The 19,018-nt window shown below is 36.5% G+C and overlaps 1 pseudogene; it reads right to left on the bottom strand.

Annotated features, from left to right (window-relative positions):
• Positions 1 to 13,583: 13,583 nt before the first annotated feature.
• LOC132313833 (DNA-directed RNA polymerase II subunit RPB1-like) overlaps positions 13,584 to 19,018 on the bottom strand; it is a 79,293-nt pseudogene continuing 73,858 nt past the window's right edge.

Raw genomic sequence — 19,018 nt, forward strand, 5'->3', positions numbered from 1 at the left:
ACTTGAGAATTTGAGTGAAAATTCACTTCAACACAATTCTCGTAGGGCTCCGACCTCAACCACTCCAAAGAACACCAATCCTTGTCAACAAAAATCAATAAGGGAGGAATCATCTCAAGTGGATGCCATTGCTCATAAATTCTACCAATTGATGGCACCACATCTTCCCCCTTCATTGTCTCAAAATTTGGCAAGTTCGGTTTGTGCTTCATGTACTAGTCCATTCCATCTCTCGGAAGATTGCCCCACACTGGAGCAATTTCCCAATCCCAACTAAGAGCAAGCTAATGCCATGTTCTCAAGGGCCGGGCATAACCCGTATTCCAATACATATAATCCAGGTTGGAGGGACCATCCGAATTTTTTGTGGAGGCAACAAGCCCCACAAAATTCCCAACTTCAAAATCAAGGGCCTCAAAATCAGCCCTCTTCTCAATATCAAGGTAGGCCTTTCCAAGCCTCTTCAAGCTACCAACCTCCATACAATCCAAGTGTCTCCACTCAACCTCCTGTGAATCCAATTGATGAGATAGTGGCTGCAAACAAGCAAATGATGGAATCATTAAATGTGCAAATGATGGAATCATTAAACAAGCAAATCATGGATTCCAACAAGCATCTCTTGACATCTTTGCAACCTACTCTCCAAATGGTTCACTCCCATACTCAATCCATAGCTAGGCTCGAAAATCAAATGGGACAAATAGCTAACCAAGTGAACCAACTTCTTAAAAAAGATAAGGGTAAGCTTCCCGCTCAACCATTTGAAAATCCTAGAGGAATGCATGTGATTGATGAAACCCCTCCTCCGAGTGGGCTGACTCATGAACAAGTTCAAGCTATCACTACCCTTCGGAGTGGTAGAGTGGTTGACAACAAGGTTGATGGAGACACAAGTGAGAAAAACCCTCCTTTGAAAAATCCAAATTCAAGCTCTTCTTGTCCAAATACCATTCACGGAAAGCCCACTCATGTCACCCAAAATGTGGAAACTTCTTATGAGCCAAAAGCTCCGTTTCCTCAACGTCTCCAAGAGTCGACACATTTTGGGAATAAGAATTGCAAAATTCAAGACATGTGGGAAGTTTTCAGGCAAGTAAAGATCAATCTTCCTCTCTTGGATGCTATCAAGCAAATTCTTCCCTATGCAAAATTCTTTAAGGATTTGTGCACTCAAAAGCGCACTTCCAGAAGTCATTTACCAAAGAAAGTGAGGTTAACCGAAAATGTTAGTGCGATCATTCAGCACAGCACAATCTCTTGTGTTATTAGTGACAACAAAATCGAGAGGGCCCTCCTTGACTTAGGAGCTAGTGTGAATTTGATTCCATATTCGGTTTACCTACAACTTGGTTTGGGAGATCTTAAACCAACTCCGATAGTATTGCAACTTGCTGATAGATCTATTAAGCAACCACGGGGAATCATTGAAGATGTTATCATAAAGGTGGATAGGTTCTACTTCCCAGTAGACTTCGTGGTTCTTGATACGGAACCAGTCCACGACCCAAGAAAACACATTCCCATAATTCTCGGACGTCCTTTTCTAGCTACAGCTAATGCTTCTATTAACTGTAGAACCAGATTGATGGATATCTCTTTTGGGAATATGAATGTTAAGCTCAATATTTTCAATGCTGTGCATCTTTCTCTAGATGAGAGTGAGTGTTTTGCAATCACTATTACTGATGAACTCATTGAAAATCCAATTCCACCTCCTTCAACGGAGGATCCCCTACAAGCTTGCTTGGTCCACTCTGATTTTGAGGATTTTGATGAGGAAAAATCCATTCGGGAAGTCAACTCCTTGCTTGATATTCTATCACCATTTTCCTCTCCTTTATGGGAAGCACCAAATCCATCTCTATCTTGGGATTGTCCATCTCCTTCCATTTCTTCACTGGAGTTACCTCAACATTTTGAAGGTGAACCACCGGACAAGGGTAAGGAGAATGTTGGCAAGTTGCTGGAAATTCTTCCAATCATTCCGGCCCAATCTAGAATCATTGTCCATGATACTCAACCTATGAACAAACCATTTGAGTACAATGAGGTATATGAATTGGAGATTGCAAATATGAAAGGTTATGATCCTCCCATTGTTAGTCAAGACAATGACATTCAACGAGCCTCCATAATCTCGAACAAGCAACACCTTTGCTTAAATCTGAAAATAAAAGAAGTAAGATTAAAAGCGATGCTCAAATCCTCTAAGGCCAAACTTGTTTCTCTTCGGAAGGATCAAATTCCCTTACCATTCATTGATCCAAGTTTGAGACCATATGAAGGAGGCAAGTTGCATACGGAGCGTTAAGGATCCATCTCTCCAATGGATCCCGATCCTGGTTCGTCTAGCTATCGACATTAAATTTAGCAAAGCATGGGAAGAAATTCTTTTGATGTTCCAAGCTTCCCTACCTTCTCAAATTGCTCGTGCCTTGAAATTTTCTGGGAAATGGTTAAGAAAAGCCAAAAATTTAATTTTTCTGGAAATCTCTTCAGTCGTGTTCCAAAATTTTAGACTGGCTTCTTAGACCTTCTCAACTCTAATTTTCATTCCCGGAAGTTTCCATCGCTTTCTAGCAATTTCACTGCATCTTGGGAATGCTACTCATGTGCATAATGTCTCATTTTTAATGCATTTTTGAAATTTTTTCCCAAATTCCATCCATGCATTGAAATTCTTGCACCGTTTAAAATTTTTCCATGCATTTGCAATGATTGAAAAAATTTCAATATTTTCCATGCATTAGAGAAAAATTACAAACTGTGAACAATTTTCAAAATTTTTCATCCATGCTTTGGAATGCAATGAATTTACAAGGTTTAAAAATTTTTCCTACATTCATCCATGCATTTGAAGAGAACAAATTCCACCCATGCATTGGAATGGACTGAATTTGAAATTTTTAAAAATTTTCCATGCTATAAAAAATTTGCACAGTTTGAAGCATTTTCCAAATTTTCCATGCATTGCATGAAGTTGCCAAGTTCTTGATTTCCATCCATGCATTGGTTTGGAATAATGCATGCAAGGTCTGAAAATCCATCTATGTATTGCTTGGCATCAGGTGCAGCAGTTGCAAAAAAATGTCTTCACCATCAATTCGAATGTTACTGTCAAAATTTAGAGCAATCTAACTCTCATTTGGATTGCTCCAAACTTCCTCACCATCATTCCGAGGCTACTACTTGTATTTGGAGCAATCTAGCTCCATTTTAGAGTGCTCCAATTGTGAACCAATCTTGCATGCACCACTGCCCAATTTTAGAGCACTCTAAATTCCATTTGGATTGCTCCAAATTTCAGTCCTCACAGCTGAGCTCACCCCTTAGCCTACTGAGCCATTTTCGAGCACTCTAAATTCTAGTTTGAGTGCTCGAATTTCATGCACCAACCCACCCAACTCACTGCTCTCAGTTCGAGCACTCGCCGATCCTATTTGGAGTGCTCTAACTCCACCTTCTTTCTCTCTCCATAGCCAACCCCAACATACCGAACCTACTGGCTCTATTTCGAGCACTCGAGCTCCCTCTAGCGAGTGCTCGAACACCTCATGCCAACGCCCCGAGCACTCGTTGCCTCACCCTCATCGCCTTCTCTTCCTCTCAGCCATCTCATCCAGGCCAACCCAAGCATGCAACCACCCCTGCATGCCAACTAACCACCACCCTGCCACCAACCTACCCACACCAAGCAATCCAACCCCATCACTCCTCTCGGTTCTCACCACCCTCCCCCAAAACCTCAACTATCCTCACCACTCTCCAACACCAACACATCACCACACACAACCCATCTCTCCACCTCACAACCATCCCAACAACCACCTCACAACCATCCCAACCAATCGGCATCCCTCACTTCACTACCCCAACTCAACCCAACCCTTCCCTCGGCCCTCCTCACCTCACCACTCTAACCAAACTACAACACCCCCCACAACCCCCCACACATCCAACCCTCATGCATGTTTTCATATAAAAATAAAAAAAATTAAAAAAAAAGTGAAAAAAAAGAAGAAGAGTAAAATGGCACACTTTTGGCATGCTTTTGCTATCCATTTTAAACTTGTGGCTAATGTGTGCCAATTTATGTTTTTGTATAGATTTCTATCTTTCAATAACATTCATGTTCGTATTATTTTTTCTGTTCCCGTTTTTCTTAAGAGACTTATGCTTTTACATGTCAATTTTAGTTGTATTTTGATAGGTCTTCATGTCCAAGTTTGGGGGACGCAGTTGCGCACTCACATAGCTGAACATCTTCGCCTTTGTCACTCCACTTGGTATTATTGTTCCTTTCCCCCCTTTTTGCTCTTATTTTGATTTACTTGTCTTCTCACATTGAGGACAATGTGACATTCAAGTTTGGGAGTGCATTTATGCATTTTTGGTTTCATAATTTTTGCTAAGTAATGATAGTATAACTTGACACTTGTTAGAGATGAAGCATATGTTTAATACCTTGTGTATAGAAGCAATTGACATTTTTGAAAATAAAGAAAAATTTGAGTTGAAATGATCATGTAGATTCAAATTAGTCCGTATAAATGTCTTAATTAGATTCTTGCTGAATTTACACTCTTATAAGCTTCACAATGCACAGATGCACATTGGAAACTTAACTGTGAGGCATGCAACTTGATCAACCTTGACCTTGGCCTAGTTAATCTGATTTGATGAACCTGATAGATGAATATCTCTGGCATGATTTAAGTTAAAAAAAAAAAAAAAAAAAAAAAAAAAAAAAAAAAAAACTGAGAAAGAAAGAAAAAAATGACCAGTTGACGTTCGTAGCCTTTCCAACTCGAGCTATTAAGCCCTAGGAGTGTCTCTACACTTAGCACCCTAAAGCCATCTGGTTTGGGAGTTGTTGGCCTAACGTTTGCTACAAGGGTTGGTTAGAAAGCTTAAAGGACTTAAACATTGCACGGTCATTCAAAAAAATTGTAATAAACATGGTTCGCTAGAGTTCGTAGCCTTTCCAACTTGAGCTATTAAGCCCTTTGGAGTGTCTCTACACTTAACACCCTAAAGCCATCTGGTTTGGGAATTGTTGGCCTAACGGTTGCTACATAGGTTGGTTAGAAAGCTTAAGGGACTTTAGCATTGCACAACCATTCTATGTTTCGCTTATGAGTTGCAATAAATTGTCAACAAGCAACAAAAGTTGTCTTGTAAATAAAATCATGCCTTAGGGACCTCATTTAAAGGGGAATTCAATGATTTGAAAACTTGTGCTTGGGAATTGGAAAAGAAAGTAAAAGCCGCATGTTGAGAATCCAATTCACTTTCACTGAAGCTAGAGTTGATTTCCATTCAAGAGATGATAATTGAGTTAATTATATAGACTTTGATGTTGATGCATGTATGTGGAAATGTATTTAGCCAATTTTTGTATCAATGCTTCATATATGAAAGGTAGTTTTCCCAATGACCCCATCTCCAGTTTTTGTCTGTTTCAAGTTGTATTTGAGCTATGTATCTATTTTATTTTACCATGGTAGATATTTTTGTAGTAGCAGTTCCATGTTTGTCATTCCATTGAGTTTTGCATTTTGGTTTTGCTAAGGGACTAGCAAAATGTAAGTTTGGGGGTGTGATAAGCGCCGAATCTTGTACATTCAAGCGCCCTAAATTGCATTAGTTAAGTTCTTTATTTGTGTATTTTATATAGATTATCTCCAATTGTATGTTTTTGCACATTTTCAGGTCCATTGGCCAAAAAGAAGCAAGAAGGATGCTTTGTGGAGTTTTGAACATCAAAGGTGCCAATTCTAAAATTCTGGCAGCAGTGAAGCCCGAACTTTGTTCGCCATTTTGACCTTGCAAACTTGAGAACTGGACTTCCATTATAAAATGGCATATTTAGGGCTCTGAATTAGCTTTCCAAATCTTCAAGCGGTTCATCATTCGGAGCTTGGAGCAGAGAGTTATGGCCTTGTTACCAGAGGTGCACAGAACTGCCTGGCAGCACTGAAGTACTGCCTTTCTCCCCATTTTCGACCAACCAGACTTGAGATTTGGGTCCTCATCAAAACATAATGTTTTTAAAGCTCTGAATCAGATCTCCAAATCTTTAAACGGTTCATCATTCGGAGTTCGGAACGCAAAGTTATGGCTGTTTAACAGAAGTAGGTCTGGGCGGAGCAAGGCAAGAATGGAGCATTCTGCTCCAATTTCGAGTGCTCGAGCCCTTATTTCGAGTGCTCGAAATTAGGGCAGAATTGCATCCGTAAATAGCCCATTTTCAGCCACTTGCATCTTGGGTTCCTCAATTCTAATTTCCCTCTTTAATGGTTGGTTGGAGATGTTGGTTGGTGGGGATTTTTTGAGCCTTATCTCTAGAAAATAAGAGAGGGAAGCCACAGAATACATTAAGCTTCATTTTGGGAAGATAGAGGAGAGAGAAGAGAGCAAAAAAGGTGTGTTCTTGGAGCTAGAAGAGGGGAGCTCGAAAATGGAGGTCAAGGTTTTGCCTCCTCCTTCCTCTAGTGCATCAATGGGTAACTAAACCTCCATCTAGGGAGGTGATGAAGCTCTACCTTGTAAGCATGTCTAGTTTTTGATTTATTTTGGGGAATGAAATGTATATTTGGCTAGTTCCATGGTCTAGAGCATGTTACAAATTGTAATGAAGATTTTGAATGTTTGAATGACTATGTTGATTTACATACTCTTGTCTTAGATTATTTAATCTCATAGTTGTATGGCTTATAGTTTCATAGTGACAATGGAACTAAGATTATGGAACGGTTTTAATGGCATGGTTTTGAGTAGTTTGTTAATCCATAGCTTAAGAATTTCTTTTGATGAGTTAATCTTGTGACTTGATATCATGTGCTTCCACCAATTAATTAATTGTTTGACAATCTCTAGCTTAGTGAGCATGTCTAGGGTTGTATCTTAGTTTAGGTAACTCAACCATGTGAAGCTTTGATAGGTTGTTCTTACTCTTTAATTAATTGAATTTTTTGAAGATATTATAGTAGTCATGTATTATTATATATCAAGGTCATTTCTACATTAATTTCCCAAATCAATCATATAATTAGCTTGTGTAGAGGTTTGGAGTGGATTCACTTCCCTAGACTTCCTTCTCTAAATCTTCTCTTTTAATCTCCTTCAATTTATTGTTTTATGCATTTTGAATTTGTAGTTTAGTGATAAACAAAACAAACCCTCTATGAACACCCCTTATCACTCTAAAATGACTCTAGACACTTAGGTTGCCATAGATTAGCGCAGTCCCAGTGGTTCGACTTACCCGACCAATAGCCCTATTTTACAATGATTCGTGCTATTGCGAAGGTTAATGTTAGTTGATCAACCGATCAATATGTCAACATGTGTACATTTGATTCCTTATATATAATGTGTACATGAGTACACTCTTTAGAATGTATTTGACATGTATGAGATGAGGCCGGAGGCCAATGACATGTAAATTGTATCCTATTTAAATTTTGACTTTATGGAATATTATGAAAGTATTGTAAAATATTGAGTTTTTGATTCACCATGTTTGCATTGGGTGTGGGAATTCCATTTTGATTCTTCCATTAGCATTCATTCACCATGTATGAAGTGTGACCAAGGGCCAAGCGGCATTTTGAAACTATTTCATAGTTTTGAATTCCAAGTTTTCGTTCCAAACTTCATTTTTGGCATTTTGGCCGTTGGGGGGTCATATTTTGCATCGGCCATATTTTTGGGCCATGGACCATTGTAGCACATCTTACTAGGTAAGTTACGTTTGCGTGCATGGTCATTTCTGGGCAAAGCTTCTTCTTTGGTGAAATGAGCCTCCTACGGACTCATTTTACATTTTTGTTGCATTTTCTGACCTAAGGGTATTTTGGTAATTTTCTTTGAGAAATAAATTCCGTTCTTCAGATGGTTGAATAGAAAATATGATTTTAGGGGGGGGTTTCTTTTTCGTGTTTTTCTAGAAAATGCCATCTTGGCATCGGAAATCGCATCTGAAATTCAGCTCTCAATTTTTAAATTTAGCAGCTTTTTGGACCCTCTGGACCAGTTTTCTTGGGAGGGCATTTTGGGCATTTCACGTTGCATATTTTTCAATTTTTCTTCCAAGTCATGTAGAAAACTCGATTTTGAGGGGGGTTTCTTCTTTGAGTTTTTTCAGAAAATGTCATCTTGGCCCTCAAATTTCCATTTTTCCCGAAAAAACCCTGCTGCCAGGTTTTTTGGGCTGCCCATTCTGCCTCCTTCACATGTAAACGGTAACGAGGGGTTTCGTAACCGGTTACATGTGCATGGGCAGTGTGTTTCTCGTGATTTTTGGCTTTCTAACTGGTTAGGAAGGTCTCCTAACCGGTTAGATGTTCTTGGTTGCCATCTTTTTGACCGTTTTGCCCCTTCTTCTTCTGTTAGCCATATCTTCTTCATTCGGACTCCGAATCAAGCGATTTTTGAGTCTAAGTTCATTGATTTTTCGTTGTCTTTCCAATGGTGTGCTCGGTGGTACCAAATTTTAGGCTGGAAATGATGATTTTGCCCCTAGGTGCATTCTTGTCCGTTTTTGAAATGTGTTTCCGCATTTGATTCCTTTGGGTCCCGTGATCTCGTTGAGGGTCACAATGGTGTCTTAGAGTCATGTTGTATCTCTAGAGACTGTTGTTTATCTTTTGCTTCCGCATTTCGGATCCATTATCGGATCATCTTTCGGTTCATCATTGACGCATCGGGTTGAAAAACTTGGGCCATCACAGATTATTGGAGGCAGATGAGAATGCCAAAAATGGCACGGGTCGGATACGGCCCACACAATAAGAAACGGGCTGGATAAGTGATCTTGATCCGAACCATGTTCTCACGGTACAGGCCCAATGCTGAAGAATGAAGCTGAAGGGCCCCTGAAAGTAATCAGGCCCACGAAGATAAATAAGCTTGGGGAATGAGCCCAATGTAAGGAATCTTCTAGAAAACTTGTAACAGTCTATAAATAGGCTGAAAATAGAGGGAAAAAAGGGGATTATAAAATCTTGAAGTGTAAGGCAATTATGTCAAAATAGAGAGAGAAATTTCATACATCTTCAGGCATCAATCTCATCAATTTGACTTCAATTTAATTTTATAGCAACAATGGCATGAGCATGGCATTCTTTAGAAAATAATCACAATCATGGCATTCTCATCAATACAATCACAAGCATGGCATTCTTATTTAATTCAATCACAAGCATGCTCTTCATAGAAATCATATCATCACAAATCATGCTAGCATTCATAATTTAAGCAGCTTTGCACCAAAGCCATGTTGTACACATCTTTAGCATGAAAAGAAACACATTTTTATACCATACACTAGCATGCTTTCATCAATTCAATGTGCCATCATTTTAACTCATAAAATTACATATAAGGATAGATTCAATAGAATTCAAGCAGAGATGTTCAATGAAAGACAAAGTTTAGAGCTTTAGAAACCCCTTCCTCGATGGAGCAAGCTAAACAAGTCCCTAAACAAAGCCAATTTTGAAATCCTCCTAGCCCTTGCAATATTGGTCTCAAATGGAAGCCCTTGCCAAGTAGAACAACTTTCCCTTCTTGGCCTATAGAAAATTCTCACTTAAGACCTCTTTAATCTAAGCTTGAAGCATAGAAGCATAATGGTGTATAGATAAGAGAGAAAGAGGAAAGTTTAGAGAAAGAGAGAAGGGTTGGCCAAATTGGGAGGAAATGGGGGTGATGGCTTTGTCTTGCACATGCATACTTGGTCTTCATTATGCCATTTGTCAAGCTTTGGTAGTTTACTAACTTTGGGCGAAGTTACTACATTGCCGTCACTCTTCCATTACATTTCCAACTAAGTCCCCCAAATATCTTCCCAATGTCTAGATATATGTATATGTATATGCATGTGAAATTCCAATAATGCCCCTCCCCAAAAATGGCAAAATCGGGAGAAGTTCCCAAGCCTAAAAGTCATCCCGACTTTGAAAAACTCTAAAAATAATCCCGTCATTTGTAATTGGCTTAAAATAATTGAAAATGCATTTCTAAAACTCTTGGGTCAAGAAAATAACCTAAACAGCCATCGGGGCTCGCGTGACACGCAAAACTATGTACCAAAAATAAATAATAAAAAAATTCAAAAAAAATTGGGACATTACAATCTACCTTCCTTAAAAGGATTTCGTTCTTGAATTATACCTTCCTTAAGAAAAAGATCCACAACCATTCAATTTTTTTGAAGAACACTTCATAAAATTCGCAAGAATGCAAGCTCACAAACCTTATCACCTTTGACACCGGATGTCTACGTGGATACGACGAACCTCCTTTGTACAATGCTCTCTCAGAGTCAAAAATGTACACATACATATAGCTCACTATTTTTGGTTTAGTTTGTGTTCAATAGCCTCTTATATGTATCTCCCCCGTGTAGACTAGTCTTCGATTACTAATTAATGTATCCCCTTTGCAAATTACAATCTGACATTACCCACATGCATACCCAAACAAACATGACACATATACACTTAGTCCACCTTTCTTTCCTTTACATATATGATACACATATGGGCAGCCTAATTAATTAACAAAGCTTACTTTAGAAGCTTCCCCATGCAATCAATTGACACATTCAGGGGGGGAAAAAAAAATCAATTGATTAATAAGTGTCAGCAAAATATCTTTAACCTACAACTCCAATTTCGTTTAGGTACCACCAAGCACGTGCAAGTGATACAATCCTGCACTTCAACCCAAGAATATTGAAAAATATACCAGGCTTATAACTCCACTTTCATTAATGAAATCCGACTAAAGTTACACTATCAACCTTAGTCATTTATAATAATAAAGAAACGAATTATTAATTTACCCATCTCATTGTACAATTCAAATTCTTAATTTCCATTTATATATATATATATATTAAATAACCCATCAAGTAAATATGCAACCCAAATTCCAATTAAAATAGACTCATAATAGCAAAAAGAAAATTAAATAAAACCAAATAAAAATTCGGAATCTTACAATAGGACTCACATATAGGTAGGCTAACTTTAGTGAGAGACCCCAATAGACCCTCTCTAAACAATAAGCCCACTCCGATAACACATATCAGAATTAAATAATCAATGGAGTTTGAATTTAATTTTCAAATTATAACAACTTATGGATGTGATAAAATTCTGTTATCTTATCACTCCATTATATTTTGAATTTTAATAATGTGATGCTCCACAGGTTGTGGATAGGGACAAACCCGACCCATAATCCAACACTATGGAACCCAGCACTTAAAATTCGAAACCCTCCCAAAGCACAATGATCTTGGAATCATTGGGTTATATTTGGGTGGGGGTGTATATTCTCTAACCAATATATATATATATATATATATATATAGGTGAAGTGCAGAAAATTCTCCTAATTTATCCCATTTTAAAAAAAGGGTGATAAAAAATTCCCCTCGACTTTCATCCATTTGTAAAAAACCATTCTTATGAATATCTTTAGTAATTAATCCCCCTCAACTATCATGAGGGGGTCATTTTAACTACCCTCTGTTATGTGTATAGAAAATTTTTGGACAAAATTATCTTTAACATGAAACGTCCGTTTGAATGATTGTATGATAAAATTTTCAGACAAAATTATCCTTAAAATTAAAACAATACATTAGTATTACTAAAGTACCCACCACTCACTTTTCTTTTTTTTTTTTCAAATTACATAAAACACTAAAGCGATGCCTCTGATTGTGAAACGTGGCCTTTGATTTTTTCTTTCAAAATGTTCTTGCATTTGGAATATATATAGTAATATGGTAGTTATTTATCAAATGTCAACTTTAATTGATTTTGGTGAAAAAAAAAAAAAAAACTTAAATTGATTTTTTATAAAATAACATAAAGAAAGATATATATACGTGAGATCCAAAAATATCAGTACCATGGATTTTTATAAAATTTAAAAGTAAAAATTTATCAACCATGTGGCAAAATCATCTCATAATTAGGAGGAAGTGGCTGTTTTCATTTTGTGTATGAGTAGCATAACATAATTTAATTAAAAAGTATTGGAATTAAGATTTATGATGTTAAAATAAATCAAAATTTATGTCATAATAAACAATTTTTTTACATAATAAATAAATAATTAAAGATAGTCCAAACAAATATTTGTTATTGAAGTGAAATATGACTATAAAAAATAAAAAAAATAATAAAAAAACAAGTGTGAAATATGTTTTGGGGGGTGGGGGAGGGGGGTTTTGTTTTGATATTATGGTGGACGCCACTTGATTTTTTTTGGGTATGCTATATCCATAATTTTTTAGAATCTTATAAATTTCTACTTTTAAATTTTATAAAAAATCACGGTACAAGTTTTTTTTTTTTTTTTTTCTTCACCAAATTCAATTTAAGTTGACATTTGATAAATAACTACCATATTATTATATATATTTCTAATGCAAGAACATTTCAAAATAAAAAATCAAATGCCTCATTTCATAATAAGAGGCATTGTTTTAGTGTTTTATGCACTTAAAAAAAATAAAAATAAAGTGAGTGTTGGGTACTTTAGTAATATTAATGTATTGTTTTGATTTTAAGGGTAATTTCGTTCAAAAATTTTATCACATAATCACTCAAACAGAGATTAGTTAAAATGATAGTTGAGGAGGGTTAATTGCTAAAGATATTCACAAGAGGTGTTTTTTACAAACAGGTAAAAGTTGAGGGAGATTTTTTGCAATTTGCCCTTTAAAAAATGTGTTTAAATGTTTTTGATTTGAAATTGGAAAAAATTCAGTTCAAAGTTTGTACTAAATTTCTTCCTATTCTAAATTCAAAGCGCCAATTTAGTACTCTCAAACACAACATTAGTAAAGTTTTTTTTTTGGTTAAATTAGAATTCAAAGGGTCTTTGCTTTTGTCATGCTTGAGCCTAAAAAATCTTTCCCTTATGTCATTTGTCAAAATGCAAAAATTAACAAGTGCACCGCCAAAAATGCATGTGACAATATATTCAATTTTAACTAGTACCTCGTGTTATATCACGAGTCGCATCCTGTGCCATTGTATTTGTGCATTTCTAATTATTTTCAGAATACTTAAAAGTGTGGACTTCGAGTATAAGAAACCCTACTTTGCCAAATAATTTTCTTGATTAAAAAAACTATTTACAATACAACCAATCACATTTTCAAACTCCTTGTTCTAAGAAAACTACTTCTATTTTTTATTATAATTTTGCTTCAATTTACTTCTCTCCAAAATACGTGCCAACTGAAAAGCTGAGCAGTTGCCTATAACTAATTGAGGCTTCAACCTGAATATTAAAAAAACAATTTCCTACTTAGCTTACAAATCCTAGTTCTTATTAATAAATAAAAAGACACAACAAAGCAAAACAACCCTCAAAAACATCCAATTGAAAATGAATTAAACAAACTAAGGTTTTGCTATAATATTAGAATGGAGGTATTTGTAACCTCACTAAAAAGCACAGACGATATAATAGAATAACTAGAAAAGTTCAATTTAGTCGCTCTCCATACAAGACTTCATATTTAGAAACATTCAGTGCGAGGTAACGACGGTCAAGTCCTCTTCAATTATAATCGGTTGCCTCACTGGGTGATTAGCTCTGCAAAAGACGGCTTAGCACAAACCCTGAAACTAAAATAACACTGAATATGAATTGTTACCCCAGCAACTGCTTAACCAAATGTCAGGAATAGTATATTCAACGCTAATAAGAAGCTACACAATCAAATTACAGGAAAATATGATAAGGGTCAAAATATTACTCCAGCATCAATTACGAAATGCCCGCAAAATGGGTACAAAGTTCACAACCTGCCAGCAAAAGCTGATATTCTGTGGAGCAAGGACTTCGTTCTAACATGATGGTTACCCAGGTGCACTTGGTGAGAGAACAAATTATGTTCGCCTCATGACCGCTTACTCCTGTCATCCTTGTTGCTCATCTGTGGAGTGTACTGACTGGTGGATTATGGCGCACTTGGCGATTACCCTGCACTTGGACTGTGGAACAACCAGAAGAAATTAAATGAAATAAGGAAACAAGGGCTTTATTATCTCAAACCAATATATTTATATTACAATCAGAACCAAAATATAAAATAATGGAAAATCAAAAGATATCAAAAACTGAATCCTGAAGAAGTTTCATCCACCTATATTGTGGTGAACTCGGGCTATAGTCTGGGCTCACGCCAGAATTGTAAGGGCTGCAAAAAAATGGAACATATATAATTATTCAAGGATAAAAGTAAAGTAAGACATCACCAGCCACGGACAAGACTTGCCTACTCACCCGTGAGTAGGTCATTCCTACTAACCGTTGATATAGTCCAATCACAAATGCACAAGTAACTTGTAATTACAAAATCAAGAAAGTGATAACTAAGGACATTAACTATTTTTGGTATAAATTCAGTCAACCTCTTTAATGTCCTAATATATATGGATTTTAAACTTTTGATTCTTGTAGATTTTGTAGTTTGCAGTTGTAGAGAGAGAGAGAGAGAGAGAGAGAGAGGGCAGTTCAGAGTTGAGAACGAGAATAGAGATGGAGGCGATTGGGGTGGCTAAAATGATTTGCCCTAAAAATATTATTTTTATATTACAGAGTTAAATCTATAAATTTATTTTTTAAAATATAAAAGGGTATAATAGTAAACTTATTAAAATAGTTTCTTTTCCTTTATTTTCCCAAACATGATTATTATCCTTTCCTTTCTTTTCCTTCATTAATCAACCAAACACGATAGATGGTTAAAATTATCCTTCCCTTCCCTTCCCTTTCTTTTCCATCATAACTAATGTTATCCTTTCTCTCCTTTCTCACCGTACCAAACATAGCCTAAGGAAAATAAGGAGGGAGGACTAACCCTATGTGTGGGGAAAGGTATTTAGTTGATACTGGAGAGGGATTTACCACAATCTTTGTTGGCAGAATTGAGGTTTCACAGAGGTTTCTGAGAGCTAAAAAAAATAGTGATATAAATTCAGTTATAGTGGGGACTCATTTATAGCACTCCCCAAAAGAAATATTCCGGGGTGTAGTGTGAGATCTTTCCCGCTATCGTAATTGGGCTTGCCTTTGGAGACTCATTTCAGTAGGGTTGCTTCATGGGACCCTATGGTAGAGCGGTTTGAGAGGAGGCTAGGGTGGAAGCAGCTGTATTTTTCTAATGGGGTCGCAAAATCAAGTCTTCCACAACCTACTTATCCTTATTTCAGGATCATTCCTTGGTGGTGAAGAAACTTGAGAAGCTCGAAAGAAACATTTTATGGGGTGGTATAGGTGAAAGGGTCAAGTTTCACTTGGTTAGAAGGTATGTAATCCCATTCAGATGAAGGGATGGGATGTTAGGAGAATTAGCTTATTCAACAAAGCTTTGTTGGAAAAATGGATTCAGAGGATTATTGTTTGCAAATTTGGAGAGGATTGGGGTGGGTGGAGATCTGGGGTGAGGATTCCAACAAGGAGGGGGTTTGGAAGTTTGTCCAAAAAGAGTGGGATGAGTTTTCAAAACATATTCGATTTAGGGTAAAAAGTGGGAGACTTGTGCGGTTTTGGATTGATATGTGGTATAATGATGGATCTCTACCATGCACTTTCCAAAGATTGTTTAGGATTGTTGCGGATAAACAGACTTCAATCGCAATTGTTATCAACTCAATAACAGGAGGGCAACTTGGGATGTGCAGACGGTGAGAAATAATAATGATTGAGAGGTGGATGATGTCATAGAGTTGTTGGCTATGCTTACTGCCAAGATGTAGGTGAGGATGGAGTGGATGAGCATATTTGAGTGGGTGATAGTTGAGCAATCCAGATTCGATGTTTGATTATTCTATCAGTCTGTAGGAATTTTGAGAGCATTCTTTTTCCTAAAAGGCAGTTTGGGGCACCAAAGCCCTTCCAAAAGTGGCGCTTTTCGGGTTGACAACAACTCTAGAAAAGATCTTCGACGATTGACAATTTATGCTTCTTTTGGTACTAGGATGAGTGAAAGAGGAAAGAGAGGAGGGATGGAACAAGGCTCCATTATTTGGTAGGAGAGAGAATTGAAGGGAAGTGATGGATGAAGGGTTGAGCCATCCCTCCTAGCCCACCATTTTGCTTCCATCCAAATTAGGGGTGCACAAAAATCCAGTCAAACTGAAAATCCAAACCAGACCAAATCGGACCGGACAGTTTAGTTTGGTTTGCTAATGGTTTGGTTTAGTCGCGGTTCTAAATTTGTGAAACCGTAAAGATACGGTTTGGTCACGGTTTGAGGTCCTTTAGAATCGAATTAGACCGAACCGAACCGTTATGTTATGTATATGTGTGTGTGTGTGTGTGTTAAATTATAGAGTATATATAATATAATATAATCCTACAATCCAAATCACTTAGAAGTTTATAGCAACTATCAATCATATGATCCACTTTTAATTATTTTAGATATTATTAATTTATTAGATAATTTTTTTTTTTTTAGTGGCTAAATTGAATTGTGGCTAATTGTTTGTTATTGAATTAGTAATTCTAAATGTATTAGGTTATTACCAATTTTGATTTATTTACTTCAGTTCCAAAAGTAAGTTTTGAATATATTAACAGTTCTAAATGTGTTGATAACTTGATTTATTGTTGTGCATGTGGATAATATGAATACTTCTGTAACAATAAAGGAAAAAAAAAAAAAAAAAAATGGAACCGTGGAACCGAACCGAACCGAACCGAACCGAACCCGTTTTTCACGACTTGGTTTGGTTTGGTTCCTTTGGTCAAATGGTTCGGTTTGGTTCCAAATTTTATGAATCCGTTAGAATTGGTTTAGTTCCAAAAAAACTCTAAAACCAGTCAAAACCGAACTGTATGCACACCTAATCCAAATATAAGAGGAAGAGAACAGAGAAAAATAAAGTGTCTTAGAAATTTTAAAAACGCATCCCCATCCTTTTTTTAATTTATTTATTTAGTTATATATTTAAGGGTATATTAGCAAAAAATTAAAAAAACATCTATTTACCCCCTTCTATCCACAATCAAATAAAATAAGGGATGAACAATATCCCTTTCCTAGGAATGCTCATTCATCCCTCCCCCTCTCCCTTCTATCCAATTTTCCATTCCTCCCACCAAACAGAGCATTGAGGAAGAGACAGAAACTAGTGAATTGGTGTTGCATGCGCAAAGGGGATGATTTAAGGAGGCAATGAATCATCTCCTTTTGCATTGTCGCGTGGCTAGGAATTGGTGGGGTATTGATTTTTGCTTTATTTGGCATTAATAGGGTTATGCCAAATTCCACTAACAGATCACTTGAGGCCTGGAAGGAGATGCTTGGAGAGCAGCCCCCTTCACTTGAGATGGGGTTTATAGCAAGAGCGAAGTAGGAGGTGCTTTGATGGAAAGAAGGCACCTTTTTGGGTGCTTAAATTCTCAATTCTGTATTTTTTATTCTTTTGGGTTCATAGGTGGAATTGTAAATTCATATAGGCTGCGTTCGGTTGCATGGAATTGGAGTCTTGAAATTGGAATTGGAGAAAATTTTAGTTCAATTTACTGAGTCTCTTTTCTCCAAAGCTCCAATTCTATGCAGTCGAATATAGCCATAAGAATTTGTGAATTTTGTGGATGCTTTGAGAGTATAGAGGGCTTTTATTTTTGTGCAATTATAATTTGAACGTGCTCCCTTTAGAGCGCTCTTTAATGAATCTTTACTTATCTCAAGAAAAAAATAAAATCTCATTTCAACTACATAAATGTGCAGTTCTTGTTTCTTTTTTCACACCCTACATTCCGCTCTATGTATTATAGTTGGCCTAATAATCAACCTATAAAAATTTTCTTGTTAATTATTTCATATCCATATATCAGATAGAATGCCACCAGCTTGTCTCCGTTTTGTCTTCAATTTTCTGAGTCGCTTTTCTCCAATTCCAATTCCAATTCCATGTAGCCGAACATAGCCATAAGAATTTGTGAATTTTGTGGATGCTTTGAGAGTGTAGAGGGCTTTTATTTTTGTGCAATTTTAATTAGAACGCGCTCCGCTTTAGAGCGCTCTTTAATGAATCTTTACTTATCCCAAGAAAAAAATATTCTCATTTCAACTACATAAATGTGCCGTTCTTGTTTCTTTTTTCACACCCTACATTCCGCTCTATGTACTATAGTTGGCCTAATAATCAACCTATAAAATTTTTCTTGTCAATTATTTCATATTCGTATATAAGATAGAAGCCCACTAGCTTGTCTCCATTTTGTCCAGCCTACTCCAATCCTATTTATTACAACGTCATCTCTCTCTCCAACATGTTGTATCATGGAGACATAGACCCTAAATATGAAAATGGTTATTTTTAGTGACCTTTTCGTCTTGAATTGTGATAGTTATGTTGTCGTACTCTACGACCTTTTAAACTTACGTCATGCATTCTGATTTAGTCCTACTAATTTTCATCGCTTCGAATGCATTTTTCCATGCTTCTAATTTTTATTGCCAAGGCTTCCTTACAAATATCCAATAGAACTTTTATTTGCCAACAGGTATAGCCAACCTAAGTCTTCGCAAGTTTAGCAACCAAAGAAATTTATTTTGTAGCATAAAAAACAAGGTATCACAAAAACTTGTAGACACAAAGGCACAGTTTTGGAACTAAATAATCACATCGCACAAATGTTTATTCTCATAATCCGGTTTAGGTGGATATTTTTTTTTTTGTTTTTTTGATAAGTAACCCTGTTTGGGTAGATTTCACACTAAAAGGATAAAAAAATTTGGCATCATGCTCTCGAGATAGGAATAACAAAATAAAAGATGTACTACATGGGTCACAGTGGAAATCCATAAATAAATAAATAAATTAAAGACTCGAGAGTTATGAGAGATGCATTTACCTGCTGGGACTGTATGTTGGACTTGAAGGGGAATAAGACGGGGATGTTGGTGAATATGATGGTGATGTTGGGCTGCAAGTGGAAAAATGAAAAATTGTACAAT

Source organism: Cornus florida, unplaced genomic scaffold (genome assembly GCF_030987335.1).
Source record: "Cornus florida cultivar Cherokee Brave unplaced genomic scaffold, ASM3098733v1 CherokeeBrave_3.0.0_Hap2_Chr06, whole genome shotgun sequence".
NCBI lineage: Eukaryota > Viridiplantae > Streptophyta > Magnoliopsida > Cornales > Cornaceae > Cornus > Cornus florida.